The following is an 18851-nucleotide window of genomic DNA, read 5'->3' as shown; positions in this document are numbered from 1 at the left end:
CTAACAATTGAAGAGCTGTGACAGTACTAGCACTGCAGCCATAGAAATATATAACATTGTATATAACATTGCTATAGCTACAGTAATCATAAGGTCATAGAGTCATTCCAGACTAAGTGTTTACAGTCTTCGTTTTTTTGTCGCAGGTTTGAGATACACAGAGAGAGCAGCAGCACTAACAATGAGCTCCTGAAATTTCATCAGTTTATACTTTGTAAAGAGATAATTGATAAACGTAACCTGGAAAACTACAAAGCATAAGGGACATAGCACAAAATAAAATTTAAAAAAAGAAGACATTTAAGGTTAAAGAAATGGCTACATGCACAGCCCATTAAAGGACCAGTAACAGAAAAAGTAAATGTATAAAAAAAAATTCTCCTCTTCAGAAAAGGCGACAGGGCAACAATCCATCGTGCAGCACTCGATTTCTCCTCCCTGCCTTCTATAGGAGAAATCAAGCGCTGCAAAATGGATCGTTGCCCTGTTGCCTTTTCTGAAGAGAAGTGCAAGCAGAGTATCGGTAATATTCTTAATAAAGACTTTGCGAATTTAAAGTAAAATGTGTCTTAGTGGTGTTTTTTTCGTTATGTACAAACTAATTTTTTTTTAAAAAAAATTTATGTTACTGGTCCTTTAAGCAAAAAGCCAGATTAACGCACAATTGGGCTGGTGCTCTGACTATTATTAATGTAAGATACTTTATTTTTATTTTTGGTCACAGATGACTAGTGATGGGTGAATCTGACCCATTTCTCTTCGCCAAAAACTAGCGAAACTCCAAAAAAATTATTTGGATGTGCATCAATTCTGACACGAGCGACAATTTTGATGCTGCAATTTTTTTTGTCACATTGAATTTTCCATGGTGAATTTTAGCCACCGTTTAGCGAAAACATTCAAAGGCTGCAAAATGCAGAAATTCCCTGCAAATCCATGCCTGGTGAATAAATTCGCCCATCACTACAGATGACCAGAAAAAAGAGCCATATATACAGTACTCATCAGGATATCATAAAAAAAAATTCACACATGAACTTTAAAACACATAAAATTCTCAAGCGTACCACATGTAGCTTGAAATCTCTGCAAAAAAAACACAATACAAATTGTTTGAAATTCTATTGAACTTGACTTTTCCGCCTGTTGAATTGTTATAAAAGCCCAATGCCACTGCTAATGACTGAACCCAGCACTTGCAAGCTAATAAGGTCCAACAGTCAATAGGTATTCATTTTAGCAATTAAACCTCTATTGGTCCCGCAGACAATTGCATAATATATTGGTCACAAAGTGATTATATATAGACCTTCAGGGAAAAATTAAAAAAAGGTGTTGAGAACAATGTGAGTTCAAGTTCAACACCAACCGACTGCATTTAGCGATGATATATAGATGATATATAGATAGATAGATAGATATTGTAGATAGATGATAGATAGATGATAGATAGAGAGAGAGAGAGAGAGAGAGAGAGAGAGAGAGAGAGAGAGACAGACAGACAGACAGACAGACAGACAGATAGATAGATAGATAGATACTGTAGCTAGATAGATAGGTAGATAGATAGATAGATAGATAGATAGATAGATAGATAGATAGATAGATAGATAGATAGATAGATAGATAGATAGATAGATAGATAGATAGATGATAGATAGATAGATAGATAGATGATAGATAGATAGATAGATAGATAGATAGATAGATAGATAGATAGATAGATAGATAGATAGATAGATAGATAGATAGACCATCTACGTCACAGATGCTTATGCACATGTGCATTATGCACTTCTATTTCGATAGATAGATAGATAGATAGATAGATAGATAGATAGATAGATAGATAGATAGATAGATAGATAGATAGATAGATAGATAGATACTGTAGCTAGATAGATAGATAGATGATAGATAGACAGACAGACAGACAGACAGACAGATAGATAGATAGATAGATAGATAGATAGATAGATAGATAGATAGATAGATAGATAGATAGATAGATAGAGCATCTACGTCACAGATGCTTATGCACATGTGCATTATGCACTTCTATTTAGATAAATGACCAAGACGTATCTGACCAAATGTAGCAAAGCCTTTAGCCAAGCCATCAGAAAATCTCTGCTCTACAGTAGTTAGTTAGCTACAAATCCCCCCCCTAATATCTGCAATGTGCAGTTTTAATTTAGCTGATCTGTGGTAGATAAAATAATCCCGTGCTGCGTGGTATTTCTGAGGATTTGACAGTGTTATCGCTCTTTGTGGTTCTTAGTATGTTTTTGAAAACTTCACTATTAAAATGTTACTGCGTTTGTGATTTTCCGCTGGGTTTGTGAAATATGCTTTGTGGCTAGTAACTGGTGCAGAGCTGTCGGCAGCCTCGTGCTTTGCAGAATATTATGGGGCGGGCTGGGGGTTAAATATTATTGAACCTCAGATTGTAAGTAGGTTCCCCAGAATACTGTTTACAATGTCTGTTAGATATTTTCAGTACAGGCAGTGGAGTAACTAAATGTAATATCGCAGACTAATGTTAGGGCCCCAATACACCCAGAGGTTGGCTTTTTTTACCAATATATGTTGAAATTGCTCATTAATGAGGGCCTCTTGGGGCCCTATACCTTCTGGGTCCCCCTACAGCCACATAGTCTGCTCCTCTGTACAGGTATGGGATCTGTTATCCGGAAAACCGTTATTCAGAAACCTCCGAATTACGGAATGGCTATCTCCCATAGACTCCATTTTATCCAATTAATACAAATTTTAATAAATGATTTCCTCTTTCTCTGTAATAATAAAAACAGAACCTTGTACTTGATCCAAACTAAGACTGGAAGCAAAACCAGCCTATTGGGTTTATTTACTCTTTATATGATTTTCTAGTAGACTAAATGTATGAAGATACAAATCATGGAAAGATCTATTATCTGGAAATCCCCAGGTCCCGAGCATTCTGGATAACAGGTCCTATACCTGTATACCCAGTAGGGATATCCAACCTTTGGAGGTCCCAGGTTTCCAGCATTGCTGTATTGCCTCTAATGAGGAAGGAAAAGGTTACCCAAGTCCCTGAAACATTGTGTAGGTGTGATTTGGTGCCATGCTATGTATTATGCTCTCATATTTTACTCTCAGTAACATAGTAACATAGTAAGTAAGGTTGAAAAAGGACACACGTCCATCAATTTAACCTTTTAGGCACAAAAAAAAACCCATCTGAAGCCTCTCCAATTTGCCTCAGAGGGGAATAAAATTCCTTCCTCAAAATGGCAATCGGACTTGTCCCTGGATCAACTTGTACTATGAGCTATCTTTCATAACCCTCTATTCCTTCACTTGCTAAACACCATCCAACCCCTTCTTAAAGCTATCTAATGTATCAGCCTGTACCAATAATTCAGGGAGAGAATTCCACATCTTCACAGGCCTCACTGTAAAAAACCCCTTCCAAATATTTAGGCGGAACCTTTATTCTTCTTCTTCATCGGAATGGGTGACCTTGTGTCAGCTGGAAGGACCTACTGGTAAATAAAGCATTCGAGCGATTATTATATGATCCCCTTAAATATTTATACATAGTTATCATATCACCCCTTAAGCGCCTCTTCTCCACCGTGAACAACCCCAATTTGGCCAGTCTTTCCTCATAGCTAAGATTTTCCATACCTTTTACCAGCTTAGTTGCACTTCTCTGTACCCTCTCTAATACAATAATGTCCTGTTTGAGTGATGAAGACCAAACTGTATGGCATATTCTAGATCGGGCCTTACCAGTGCTCTATAAAGTCAAAGAATGATCCCCTCCTCCCGTGACTCTATGCCCCTTTTAATAAAGCTCAAGACCTTATTTGCCCTTGATGCTGCCGACTGGGATTGTTGCTACAGCCAAGTTTATCATCTACAAGGACTCCAAGGTCCTTTTCCATAATGGATTTGCCTAGTGCAGTCCCATTAAGGGTATAAGTGGCTTGGATATTCTTACATCCCAGGTGCATGACTTTACATTTATCAACATTGAATCTCATTTGCCACTTAGCTGCCCAGATTGCCAGTTTGTCAAGATCCTGTTGCAAGGATGCCACATCCTGGATGGAATTAATTGGGCTGGATAGTTTTGTGTCATCTGCAAACACTGATACATTACTTACAACACCCTCCCCTAAGTCATTAATGAACAAGTTAAATAAAAGTGGACCCAATACCAAGCCCTGAGGGACCCCACTAAGAACCTTACTCCAAGTAGAGAATGTCCCATTAACAACCACCCTCTGTACCCGATCCTGTAGCCAGTTTCCTATCCATGTGCAAACGACTTCATTAAGCCCAACAGACCTTATTTAAAAAGCAGTCGTTTGTGGGGCACAGTATCAAACGCTTTGGCAAAATCCAAATAGATCACATTTACTACCCCCCCATTGTCCAGCATCTTACTTACCTCATCATTAAAAACAATCAAATTTGTCTTCTCTAGTAGTAAGAGTTCAGAATGCAGCAATGTTCCTTCAGTAGTAGGTTTCTACAGCAAGAAAGGTAGAAAGACTACCTTATATGTATTCTTGTAGTATCCTTAGGGCAGAGAGTTGCCTTAAGGCAGAAGGGAATGATATACTTTGTGCCCGGTAGAGATAATTTTGTCTCTATTTGTAATAGTTTCCTGCAGTTATACTACTTATTAGCACTGGAGAACTCAATTGGCCTTTGGCTAGGAGGTCCTAGTTACACTGGTAAATACATTGTTCTGGGTACAGGGTTGAACTTGACCTGAGAGAGCACCAGAGAATGTCTTGAAAAAAAATCCACTGATTATTTAACATTATCGATTTATACTGTATAAGGACTTTACATCCATAATGTAATTTTTGTATTCTGGAAACTAACACTAGATTTAGAAAACAGAGAGAAAAATGTTGTGCAGAAAGCATCAATGACCAATGATAAGTATGTAGATTCTGGGGGGAAAACAGTACAGGTATGGGATCACTTATCGGGAAACCCATTATTCAGAAAGCTCTGAATTACATAAAGGCCATTTCCCATAGACTCCATTTCATCCATTTTTTAATATGATTTCCTTTTTCTCTGTAATAATAAAACAGTACATGGAGAGATCCACCTTGAGGTGGGCAATATCGGGCTGATCCGATCGTGGGCCCTAGGGTCCTAAATATGCCTAACGGGCGGTCGAATCGCGGGACCGCATCAACGAATAGATGCGGCCGTGATCCGACGGGATTTTTTGTCCCATCCGATGGAGATCTGGCCGACTTTCGGCCAGATCTCGATCGGTGAAGCCCGTCGGGGGGCCCCATACACGGTCTGTCGGCAGCTTTTATCGGCCCGTGTATGGCCACCTTTAGATATAATTAATCCTTATTGGAGGCAAGATCGGCCTATTTGGTTTATTTAATGTTTACATGATTTTCTACATGAAGATCCATTATCAAACCTCAGGTCCCAAGCATTCTGGATAACAGGTCCCATACCTGTGCTATAAAGTTTCCTGGCACCCTGTCCTTAGTTGATTCTTTGCTGAAAGGCTATTTCTCAATGATCTTCCTATTGAGTTTTCGATGAGAAAAAAGGAACATTTCTGGTTTGGATTTGAACATTAGGTAAAGAGTAAGAGTTTTTTTCCCCACTGTAGACATGTCTGGAGTCATCAAGAGAACTGACATGGCCACTTGGGCTGTGCTTGCCAGTTACATCTTTTGTGTATACATCATTAGCATTCTACTAGATAAAGAAATAACGACCTTCATTAAAATGAGGATATATGTATAACACCTTTTTGAGAAATGGCCTTGTTACTGGTACATTGTATCTGTATTGGTCTTACCCCAGGTTGCTTTGGGCAATAGCAAATCCTGATAGAACACAGGTTGCATGGACTCAGATGGGTCCTTGCTGTGATGTTGGAGGAAAGGATAACCACACTAGATTCACACACAGAATTTGATTTAACAAAATTTGATTTTAATCAAAAGGAATGGAAACAGATGCTGTACAATCTCTTGATGGTGCCTGTTCAACTTGTACAGTCAGTAAATGCTTCAGATATTTTTTCACAATTGTTGGTATTCACTCACAATAGTGTTCACAATACCCCAGGGGTAATACTCATTGCTTAGGGAAACAATCCACAACCTTGTGCAAAGCTCACAGAGGTGTATAACTCCATAGATCTCTCTATTCCTGAACTTGGCCGCTTCAGTCCCTATACTGGTGGCATTTACACTGCAGGGTACTAACCCAACTGGCCTCCATGTTGAAGCCTCTGGCTGCTCTATTAACTATCCTGATCTTGCCTCTCATGCCTAGAGCGAGCTAATAAAAAACTTTCCTGGAACTCACTTCACTAACTTTAATCCACCACTGTCCCAGGTCCTTCAGAACAATACCTCCTCCAGTAAGTGGGGAATAAAAGATGCTGAACATGTGGTGGCTTCCCCTATTATAAACTAGGAAATCCCAACTCCCCATGGCCGTATACTGAATAATCAGGGGACTTTCTCCCCTCCCAACTGTAATACAGGCCCAAACCATAGCTGATCAAAAGCCTCATGGATAATTACTAAAGTTTGGCAAAGCCTTTACCAACCACATATGATGAAGCATATTGCTGGAGACCTTTAACATTATGTAATGTAGCTCTGAGTGTAAATTACCCAGCTTTTGATAGAAGGATGCAAAGGTCACATTAATTCCCACTTACTCAATGAGTAAAGTTGTCATTCATGAATTTTACTTACAGTATCACATATACACCATTCGTTTGTTGTTTTCTTGGGTCTTGGTTGGACAAAACTGCCACCCAACAAGATGTGAGTGTAAAAGGCAGATTCTCTGACCTTAGCAATATTTTGACCTTAGCAATAATGTTGTGGTCATTACAAATCATCATCTACAGACATGTCCTTTAGCTTCATGCACAATGCACCAATAACAGAATAGGTGTCCTATTCTCTTGATGCTAAGGAGACCCAAGGATTACCCCCCAGGTACAGGCTAAACTGGTGCTTGACAGGGATTCCTAGGAACATATATGGGCACAAGTCAGTAGCATCAGTTCAAGAGCACTTTTGCTTTCATTCTATGCTTCCTTTATACAGCAGTAAATGAGCCTAGATATTGTGCTGTGCTCTTATGCATACTTCTGTCTATTGGGTCCTAGAAATCTCCACCTCAGATATGGCTAATGCTCATGTCTTCAATAAGTAATGTAGAAAAAAAATCACATTTTCATGGTTATTATGTGCATATCTCCATTCTTGCCAGGAAGTGAAGAGGTGAAAGGGGAAATAAATGACTATATTAACTTTTGATGTCTTAATGAAATTACTACTAATGTCATGTACACTGAGACAAAATACCACAAAACAGGGGGAACTTGCTTGCCAGAAACTCATTGCAAATTATACCTCTTTACAGAAAGTAACTTCCCCATTAGCATTTAGATTTGGGGTTTTCTTCTAATAAAGTGTCTGTATATAGCAAATATGTTCAGTTTCTATTAGAAGGCAGGGGATAAAAATGTTGGTTTCACCCAAAAGAACTAATAAGTGATAAATAAAGATTCTGTTTAGCTGCTGCATACAGTTTGGTTAGGCTTTGACATTATATTTTGGTGGTTGGCTTCCTTGGATTACAAACACTGGTGCAAAATTTGTGACTTTTATTACTATAGATTGGCCCATATGTTATTCTCAAGTCTTGTGTTTAGTATCAATGAACCCCTAGGTGCAAGGGAAAAAGGGAGTAACTGGGTTGAGGGAAGGGGTGGCATGCAGACAGGACATATACTGTATTTACATGCCCTTCTGAGTCCCATTTGTAATGGCCACAAAACCTTTGGAAGTGGAGACTTAGGAGCAAGCCTTGAAGCAATGTTCTGGATAGGCAGTAATCTGGATGGCCAGGAACCAATAAGGAGAAGCACATCCAGGAACTTGACTTGAGGAGATTGAAGGAGATGAGTGAAAACATAACAAATCAGGTAATATGTCCTAAAATCCTCCTTTTCCCAACCAAACTGCAATAGTTTGCCCCCCACCACCAATATGGCATCTCCCACTGAATCTTCTCTTGCAAGTGATCATTGTCCCCAAGATTAAGCATGTGCTGAAACCAATCCAGACTTGGCTTCAACTGAACATGCTATATCTCTGCAATCACTTTAAAAAAAAGATTCAGTATTGCAAGATGGAGCGCTTCAACTTGTTGGACACTTTTTTTTTACTCAAAATGTCAGGAAAATGATGCAGACTTGGGGGGAAATTGCTGCCTTATAGGTATGGGGTTCTCAGGAAATACTAACTGGCTTTTGTTCTTCTTTAAGACCTACAATAGAATAATTGAACTTGGGTCTCTAGTGTCTTTTTATTTTAAATTAGTCGCCAAGAGGAAGGGCAATGATTTTATCTTGGACAATCTACCCACGGAGCACTAAAACATGCAGCACTCTCTAACAAAAGTTTTATTTTGTACTGGGACTAAAAAGACACAAAACTAGGGCGAGTAAGGGGAAATCCCATTACTGATATCTTGTCTGTTTCTTTCTTAGGCCTGTAAACAGATCTGTATCACATTTATTCATTCATATCCATTTACTTACATTATTGTACTCTCTTGTACTGCACTTAAAAGATAAGATGATATACTGGTCTTGGCCATGAAAATAAAAAGGTTTTATTGTATTAGATACGTAAAGTAATGAGTAATGAATATATCGCATTGTGGTTCTGGGGGGAAAACATTGCTTTCATTTTGGAATATATTACTCTGTTTTCTATTATGTAGGTGTCTGTCTTTTCTATTGTCAGTATTTTCCGTCAAAAAGTGCTTCCATGTGTTATGGTGGGGATCTCATTTGCACGATCAGATCAAAGGTTTGGTTTTAGCAATCCAACTCGGTGCAGGGTTCCCATTCCAGCTTTTGTTAATAAATACATAGCAAGATATTTCTAAATTTAGTATAGAGCAGGAGGGACAGTAAATGCACTGATGCAGGAGGGATCTCTTAAAAACATAAATAACAGCCATCATGTAGTACATCGTATCAGTTGGGACTTTTTCAAATGGTAAATACATATTTATATACAAATTTGTAAAAAAAAAAAAAAAGTTGTGATCGAAGGTATTCCAAAAGCTCTCCTCCTTTGATCTCAGCTGGACTGATGTACAATGAGATTGCTAAATCCCCAATGGGATAACTTAAGGTCCATATATAATGGGTTTATCAGGGCTGGAAGTGGAATAAATTGGTTGGCTTAAAGGAGAAGGAGTTGAAATTATTATGCTGCCTGTGGAGTAAAACTGGCGAATGAGAACATCCTCATAAGACCGAGATATGTGATCATAAAATTCCAATCCTGTAAGTACACATTCAGACTAAACTGGGCATGCTCACCAAATGGCACCCCATTGGCCAAACAGTATTAGCTGTGATTGGCACCATTATAATTCATGGTTGGATTGGTCCTCATAATGGCACGCCTGGCCTATCATGTGATTGGCCTTGTGGAAGCTGCCTTTGTGGTTGAATTTTATATGCGGGCCATATGAAGGGTATCTACGGTATTTAACCATAGTAGTTTCCGTTGGCAGGTGTAATCATGAGTAAGATCCTGAACAAGCACTGATACTTATGCTGTAACTACCTTAACTGAATGTACGTAGATCCAATTTGACACACGGCTCGTTCATTAAAAAGTTAATACACTATTGGCACACTCATTTCTTCATAGGCATGAACAATGTCTTAGAAGCGCACCGCTACTTTTTTGTTGTTGTTAATATACTGTATATAAAGGCATGTAAACCGTGCAAGGGAAGTGTCGGAACAGAAATTATGAAGGTTTTAACTGTGAATTAAGCTACAATCACCATAGTTTTTTGCCTTAGAAACTGCATTACATGTAATGTGCAGAGCCAAATGTGATGAATGGTATCAAGTACAATGCAGGTATCAGCTACTGAACCAGTGCCCACATATTTGTCTTTATATTCTGTGAACTGAAAACAGAGGACGATTGCTTTCTCCAAAAACACAATAAACTAGTCATAGAAACCTTTTCCTTCTGTGAATGGTCATATTGTGCTTCTGTTATGTTTGGGTTGGCTTTAATATTAATTACAGTGGTAGCATTTTAGAAAACCTTGGTATGGGTGCGGTGATATTCAGAAACAAGGAAATAGATGCTAATTTCTACTTAAAACCAACATTAGCAGAACACAGCAGCGAAGTGCAACTGGTCTATAAACCCACTGGGGCATGGCTGCTTCTGTTGATATAGATAAGGACTCTGATTACTGAGACTCTAGTTACTCCACAATAAAAACAAAGCATGTTATGTTCTTGATTTACTAAGCCTCATTTACACCATGTGTATAATATGAAAGTACCAGCTGTTCCTGTACTACAGTGAGTACAACATTGGTACAAGGTTAATGTATGACTATATAGGGACCTAAAAGTATTCTCTTTAGCATTCCTCTTGTAATAATGAGATGTGTATTTATGAACTCTGGGCAGATTTGTAGCAGTCTAATGTAATGCCTGGACAGTTACTGACTGGGCAGCTCCATCCATGTTATATGTATGTAATTCATGTGATTGCTTTGTATAAACAAATTTATTCTACAGCGATGCGCAATATGTTGGCGCTCTAAAAATACATGTTAATAATAATAATAATAATAATAATAATAATAATCTGTGTCAGTTTTCTGGGGATTAGTTAGAAAGTGATTAGTTATCAGCCTAAAAACTGTGATTTATAATAGATACATGTATGGGATCTGTTATTAGGAAACCCATTATCCAGAGAGCTCTGAACTATGGAAGGGCACCTCCCACGTTAGAGGGAAATTGTGGAAGCACTCAAGGCTAAATCAAAATATATTTAAATATAATGGAAGTGCTACTTACAATGCACTTCCCTGGGCCCCTGTCTCATAAATAATTCAGTATAAATGCAAGTGCATGTTTACAAAACAGGGGTTTTTAGTTACCAAAGTTATGATCATAAAATTGAAAAGCCACCATACCACGTCAAGGTAAACCCCATATGGCGGTCCCTAACTTACTTATTAAAAAGAAATGTTTCTCTGCATAATAGCATTACCTGTGTTCAGTGTATGTTGAGCACCTCCCACGCACTTCATTTTATCCAAATAATCCAAATGTATAAAATGATTTCCTTTTTCTCTGTAATAATAAAACAGTAGCTTGTACTTGAGCCAAACTAAGATATAATTAATCCTTATTGGAAGCAAAACCAGCCTATTGGGTTTATTTAATGTTTACAAGATTTTCTAGTAGACTTAAGGTATGAAGATCCAAATTACAGAAAGATCTGTTATCTGCAAAACCCCAGGTCCCGAGCATCCTGGATAACAGGTCCCATAATCATATCTATTAATGTACTAAGAAATTATTCTGGTATAACCTTGATGGTTAAGGTTCTATGTCATTAGTTGGTCACTTTTAAATCCACATATCTTTCTTTTTTTGTTCTGTTTTGCTTCTGTTCTTGTACTTTGAGGAGGTTCCTATGCAGGTCCATATCTTTGATAAGGCCTAATTAGCTCAGAAAAGCCTTCCCTTGACAAGGAACCTATATTATTTAACAAAATGCTGGAATAATGGAACTCTGACCTAGTGACTGTCATGTTTATAGATAGGCACCATGGACTTTTAAGTGTTTTTTTTAAATTGGGTCCCATGAATTTAGAAATGCAAGGTGCTTGCAACGTAAGTAAAGGAGATTAACATCGCCCCCTACAGAGAATTATAGATATTGTTCATCATCAGTTCCTGCCCCAGTGGAGCTTACAATCCGTAGCACACAAACACAAGTGTCAATGTTATCAGGAACCAATCAATCTGTCTATAGGTGTCATTTACAGCCATATTCACTCACACAAGTTTCCGTGCAGTCAGTTGCACGGTATGGGTACCTTGTTGTTCAGCCCCTGATATTGCCCAGTGCCTGCTCATTCTTACATTTTTCCTGCTGATCTACATGAATCCGCCTATGGTCTGTCTGTCAACGTCATTGCTCCACCTGTCTGCATCAATCACATTACTCATTAAGCCATGGCCCCCCATCTGCATCATTTCCCGCCCCCCCTGCCCAGTATACCCAGCTAGTATTCTTCTACATTAAGATGGTAACCCTTTAGTGGGTGATAGGGGGCAGTGGACTGGAGTTAAGTGGGCAGAGCAGAAGCATTCAGGCTCCATTTGGAGTGGCCTGTCAATCCTCACAACCCCTACCTTTAGCCCACTCCCTCTCCCCCACCCACACCCCACCCACTCCCTCTCCCCACCCGCTCCCACACCCCCGTCCACTCCCTCTGCAATTATAAATATTTGTATGTGCAGAGCCCACAGTGTGGGATAGCAACTGATCACTCACAAATTCTATTTTTGTTTCCTAAAACTTAAGGTTATAAAGCGAAGTAGGTAAGTGCCCTCTGTAGGCCTAGAGCAGGAACATGAAATGTTGCCGACCACTACACCTTTTTTAAAATGTAAATCGAGGGTGCCCTAAAATTAGTTGGTCAGCTTAAAAATAAAGCAATATTTGGATTTATATATATATATATTTATATATATATATTGATAACCACACACACATGTATCTCTGTCTCTCTCACTCTACATATATATATATATATATATATATATCAATACAGTATATTGATATGGGAGAGTGCAGAGGATTACCTTTTCTGTGTATACAGCACTAACCTACATCATAACTCCCAACATTTTGGAAGTAAAAAGAGGGCCAAAATTTTTTTGACCACACCCCTTTCTGTGGCCACACACCCTAATTACCATGTTTGTTTTACAAAATTTGGCAGGTTATGAAAGTTTGAAAATATTTCTCCTTATCTAAACTGTGTTTTTGCGTCTCAAAATTGTTACAAAGTATCTTATTTGCACCTTTGTTTCTTTTTCTGGCTGTTCAGTGCAGAGAAAAGAGGGACTTTCCAGTGCAAATGAGGGACTGCGGGTTGAGCTGTCAAAAGAGGGACTGTCCCTCCGAAAAAGGGACAGTTGGGAGGTATGCTACATTAGAAGTTTAACTGCTCCCCAGCAAGCATGTAAATAAGCGTAGCATATTCCTCTGATGATACAAATAATAGAGGAAATAGATATTTCGCACTCATGTGTTGTGTACAAGGAAAAACCTGCCCATGGAATTGGATTAATAAACTGGATAAACCTGTAGCACAGGGTTGTCTGTGTATTCTGGATGGTGTATAAGGAAGCAGTGAATTAACCCCTGAACTAGGAGACCGGACGTGACAGCTCCACTGCATATGTAACCCAACATGTGCCATTTGAACAGCTCTGGGACTGGGGTTTTCCAGATAATAGATCTTTCAATAATTGGGATATTTATAGCTTGAGTCTACTAAAAAATGATGTAAACCTTAAACTGGTTTTATTGTTTTTTTTAGACTGGTTTTACGTCCAATAAATTAATTATATCTTAGTTGGGATCATGGGTCTATGGGAGACGGCCTTTCTGAAATTCGGAGCTTTCTGAATAACGGGTTTCCGGATAATGAATCCCATACCTGTACTGTACTTCTCTGGGCCAAATTATCCTAGAACTAAATAAAAGGTTCTGGTAGACCATCACTAGAAAGTAAGTGTAGGGGTCCTAAAGAATAACATTTCCATATGGTTCAGGAAGTCCCCAGTTTGCACTGATTGGAGGAAGGCTTCTCCAGGACTTTTGTGAGCCAAGTTTATAAAGGAGAACACATAGCTTGGCCTTTTAGTTCCCTACCTAGTATCAAGGTGAAAGTGCTGGGAACCCTCAGATAACCAACAACGTTAGTGAAGCCTCAGGGAGCAGGACTTCAAAGCTCTATAATATCATACTCCTAGGAAATTATGATATACAGTAGACAAGCCTGCATGGAAAGAGCAAGACTTAACTCCAGTGAGGAGATCTGAATTTATATCATATTTTTTTTTTTTTTAAAAACACGGCCAAACTCCCATGCTTGATTTGAACTTATTTATTAATGAAATAACCTGAATTAATCTGATCTCAAAACAAATTTGATAAAATCGAGAGAAAACCCAAATTGCTTAAATTTTTGGGGCTTTTTCTCCGAGTCGCTCGATTTTTTGGAGTTTTTGTCCGAAAACCCATTATCTATCTTGTACACCTGGAGCAACCAGAAAAAGTCTAAACTCAGAGCAGACCATGAAAGCTTCAAATTGTGATAGGTGATAGGTTTCTTTGAACATAAGCATATACTGCATGTTGAAAGTCCCACGTTTTCCCTCAACGACTTCTAAGGGCCAAAATTAGAGAGGGAGTCACAACCCTATGTTCTACTGGGCAGTGTTAATGAAGGCAAATCATTTGACCACCCTCCCATCTATATATTACATATGGAAATGGCTGAACATGTCGGATTTACCGGGAAAAGCAGATGCAAGAGAATCACGTTATAAGGGGTCTGTCTATAAAGTTCTAAAACTGAAAAGAATGACCGGGAAATGTAACTGCACAGATTAAGTTCACAGTAAAATAAAAAAGTTTTGAAGAAAGAATTGATTGTAATCGGTAACTGCACTGGGGTAGTTAGAGTATTAGAATCAGTCTCGGGTCAGTCTGCTGAGCTTTCACGTCATTCTTTACTCACTTGGCAATTCCAGAGAGAAGGAGACTATAAAAGATTCTTTCCTTGTTGGTACAGTTGTTGGTACAGTGAATATTTCCCTATGGACGAAGCTTCTTCCAATAACGAACAATGAATTTTTTACATCTTTTTTACATCTATCATAATATTGCCTTTGAAAGTTACTTCTAATTTTGCCATAAAGTATTTGAATGATGCTTTTACATTACCTGTCTGATGCCCCATGTTCCTGTATGAGGGGGCTGCCATATTTGTGCAGCAGGAGTCCGTTAGCATTAGAAACTGTAACTGACAGTCAGATTGGCAAAACAGTCAGGTTTAGAAACCCCAACTTACAATTACTTACAAAAACAAACCTCTCAGCAAAAAACAATCAACATGACCTATAGGTAACTTTTAATATACCTTCATGTTTTAAAAAGTATTTTTTTAGTGTCAGTTTCACTTTAAATCATAAGTATGCTTATTTTATACAGGCAGTATGAGACATGATTTGGGGCCAGGAGATGAGGACATGTGATAAAGTCTGGTGCAATGCAATTCTGGTTTTATGCCCTTATGTTTGCACTCCCTAATGGTTATTCCCTGACTCAATCATTCACAAAGTTCCTGTTCATAAACAAACACCAGGACCCCAACTATGCCTTCAGCACCCCAACAATGCCTTCAGTACACCAACTATGCCTTCAACAACCCAACTATGCCTTCAACAACCCAACTATGCCTTCAACACACCAACAATGCCTTCAGCACCCCAACAATGCCTTCAGCACCCCAACAATGCCTTCAGCACCCCAACAATGCCTTCAGCACCCCAACTATGCCTTCAGCACCCCAACTATGCCTTCAGCACCCCAACTATGCCTTCAGCACCCCAACTATGCCTTCAGCACCCCAACTATGCCTTCAGCACCCCAACTATGCCCTCAGCACCCCAACTATGCCTTCAGCACCCATCATCATATCCATGCCTCTAAAAGTATTAAATCAGAACTAATACAATTGAAAGGAGTGGTTCACCATTAACTTAACTTTTAGTATGTTTCAGAATGGCCAGTTTTCAACTGGTCTTCATTCTTTTTAAATAGTTTTTTAATTATTTGCCTTCTTCTGACTCTTTTTAACTTTCAAATAGGGGTCACTGACCCCATCTAAAATTGAATGCTCTGTAAAGCGACAAATACATTGTTACTGCTGCTTTTGATTGCTTATCATTCTTTTTAGGTCCTCTCCTATCTATATTCCAGTCTCTTGTTCAAATGCATGGTTGCTGGGGTAATTTTGACCATAGCAACCAGATTCACAATAAAGCAGCACGCACTCCTGCGACCATAGCCATGAGGATAAAATTGTAACTTTATTCCATGTAGTTAAAAAGTAAGCGTCCTAACGCGTTTCGTATCAACAGATACGTAATCATAGGCACATGTGCCTATGATTACGTATCTGTTGATACGAAACGCGTTAGGACGCTTACTTTTTAACTACATGGAATAAAGTTACAATTTTATCCTCATGGCTATGGTCGCAGGAGTGCGTGCTGCTTTATTGTGAAGATAGAATTTGCCTAAGCTACGGGTTCGGGGCACGGCACCCGGACCATTCGGCTAATTCGGTGAGTTAAAGCCCTTCGGCTGTTTTCCGTTCATTGACTAATTTAAGTGAAGGGCCTGGGGTCTGGACACCCAGGTCAAACCTTTCTGCTTGGTAAGAATTGCCAAGCGTTTCATTTAATAATATACTATTTTCAACTACAAGGGACCTAACCCGTGAAATTTAAAAGTAATCTAAAATTAATATAGCTTTAATGTATGTGTCTATAATTGTCCTGAGAAGATTAGAGCCGGTTTTTCTCCTTTTTCATAGCAACCAGATTGCTGAAATTACAGTCTGAAGAGCAGCTGAATAAAAAGCTAAATACCTCCAAAACCATAAATAATAGAAAATGAAAACCAATTGCAAAATGTCTCAGAATATCACTCTCTGCATCATACTTAAAGTTAACTCAAAGGTGAACAACCGCTTTAACAAATGCCTATAACCTGTTTCTATTATTATTCTTAATTTCTTATTACATTATTGACATATTAGAGGCATCCTGAAATTATCAATCCAGATTTCATTTATTCATTCACCCCCCATTCATGTCCGTGTGTATAATAGATATTGGGGCTCCAAACATAACACAGCCAATCAGAGGGCAGGGGCACAATGATGACTTGCAGCTACTGAAGCTGCTTGCTAGATTTTTAGCTGGGGATGGTATGACTGTGCCCATTTGTAAGACAGATGATCTTACACGCTGTTAGGGCCACTTTCAGAAACTTTGGGGCCTCATGCAATTTAATGATCAGCCTCCAGCCTATCACCAGCACAGCAGGTGTATAAATACCATTACAACTGTCCATTAAGGCAGGAGACCCTGAGATTGCTGTTACAGTCCCCACATGATGGCAGCCTTGTGCAGACTAACTGCAGCTTTATTACACATATGATATATGAAGCCATCAAAATAAAGTATGAATTTAAAAAATGAGGGCTGCAATAATATGAAGAAATATGTTATTAATGCTTGTTTTCATTGCACGTTAAAGCAAGAAGCAGTAGAGGGATTTTTTTTATTGATAAGAAAATGTAAATAGTTCAGACTTCATACAGTACAAATGTCACAAGAATATTGCCTTCATTACAGTGATAAACACACTTTAAGAAACATCAGAAGAAAAATCAAAATTAACCCAGAGCTTCACATTCTCTTTCTTGCAGTTCAACTCATTCAGTTTAATAAACAAAATTTCACTGAGAATTTTCCTGACAGTATTATCTATGGTGTCACTCTCATTCCCCAGCAATAGGGATGGGTGAATTCGACCCGTTTAGTTTTGCCAAAAATTCACCGCCAGCAAAATGTCGCTGATGCCCATTAAAGTCTATGGGCGTCGAACATTTTTTGTTGCGCAGCAAAATATTTTTGACGCGCGTTTTTTTGACGCACAACAACATAAAAGTCTATGGGGATCATTTCTGCGGTGAAAGAAGGCAAAAAATTTGCCCATCCCTACCCAGCAGCCATAAATAATATCGCACAGCAGAAAACACAATAAATAGGATCTCTGTGCGATATTTTATAGTGGACAATCCTTAAAGGAGTTGTTCATCTTCAAACACCTAGCTGTTTTCAGATACTTCACCCGAAATAATGACTTTTTCCAATTACTTTCTATTTTCTAGTGACCGTTTCTCTAATATTGAAGTGTAAAGTGTCATGTTTTACCTTCTAAAGTAGCTCAGGGAGGGTGGGGTCGCTGACCCTTTAAACCGTTTTAAATTGATACGTTTAGTTGATACATTTCTTATCTTTGTCCCTGCTGAGCGGAAACTCTGGGTTTCATTACAGGCAGCTGTTAGAATTGATACAATAGCTGCTAATACTCCAGAGATGCTGCTGAGAAATGGATCAACTAAATGTTGCAAAATTGTAACAGTTCAGAGTCTGAACCTGAATTACTGAGCTGCCAGACTCAAACAACAGAGAAAAGAACATTATACTTTAAATTTAGATTTTGAAAAAAAAACAGTAATGGAAAGTATTTGAAAAAAGTGTTTGGAAGGTGAACAACCCCTTTAACAATTGGAAATCATGCAGCATTTCTAATATATATATATATATATATATATATATATATATATATTATATTATATATATATTATATAGTTACTGGTAAAGTGAGTAGTGTAGGGTGCCAGGTATTCATCATAGGCTTGGGTGCAAAAACCTTATTTCTTATTAATTTGCTACATTTTACTTTTTACTTTATCCCCTAATGTATTACATAGCTCTGTTGGCCTAGACAAAGTAAAAAAAAAAAACACTGTACGTCTTAGTAGTTGCTGAAGAAAGAATCCTTGGCAGTCATTAAACTTTCTCCCTAGATCATATTATAACACAACAGGAGGCAAATGAGTTGCGAAGGAAGTTTCTGTCAATTGAGGCAGAGAGAGACAATGGAAGATTAGGCAAGGGTAAAAGCTGTTGTACCTTCACTCAAGCAAAGCAAAAGGAATTACACACTCAGCTCTCTCGCTCCGCTAAACAAATCTATTGGTGTATAAACCAGAGGGAACCCCCCAACCTGCAGACCCCCAGATGTTGTAGAACTACAGTT

This window comes from Xenopus laevis, chromosome 5L (assembly GCF_017654675.1).
Source record: "Xenopus laevis strain J_2021 chromosome 5L, Xenopus_laevis_v10.1, whole genome shotgun sequence".
Taxonomy (NCBI): Eukaryota; Metazoa; Chordata; class Amphibia; order Anura; family Pipidae; genus Xenopus; species Xenopus laevis.
The sequence above is the reverse complement of the archived record's forward strand: the minus strand, read 5'-3'. Positions refer to the sequence as shown.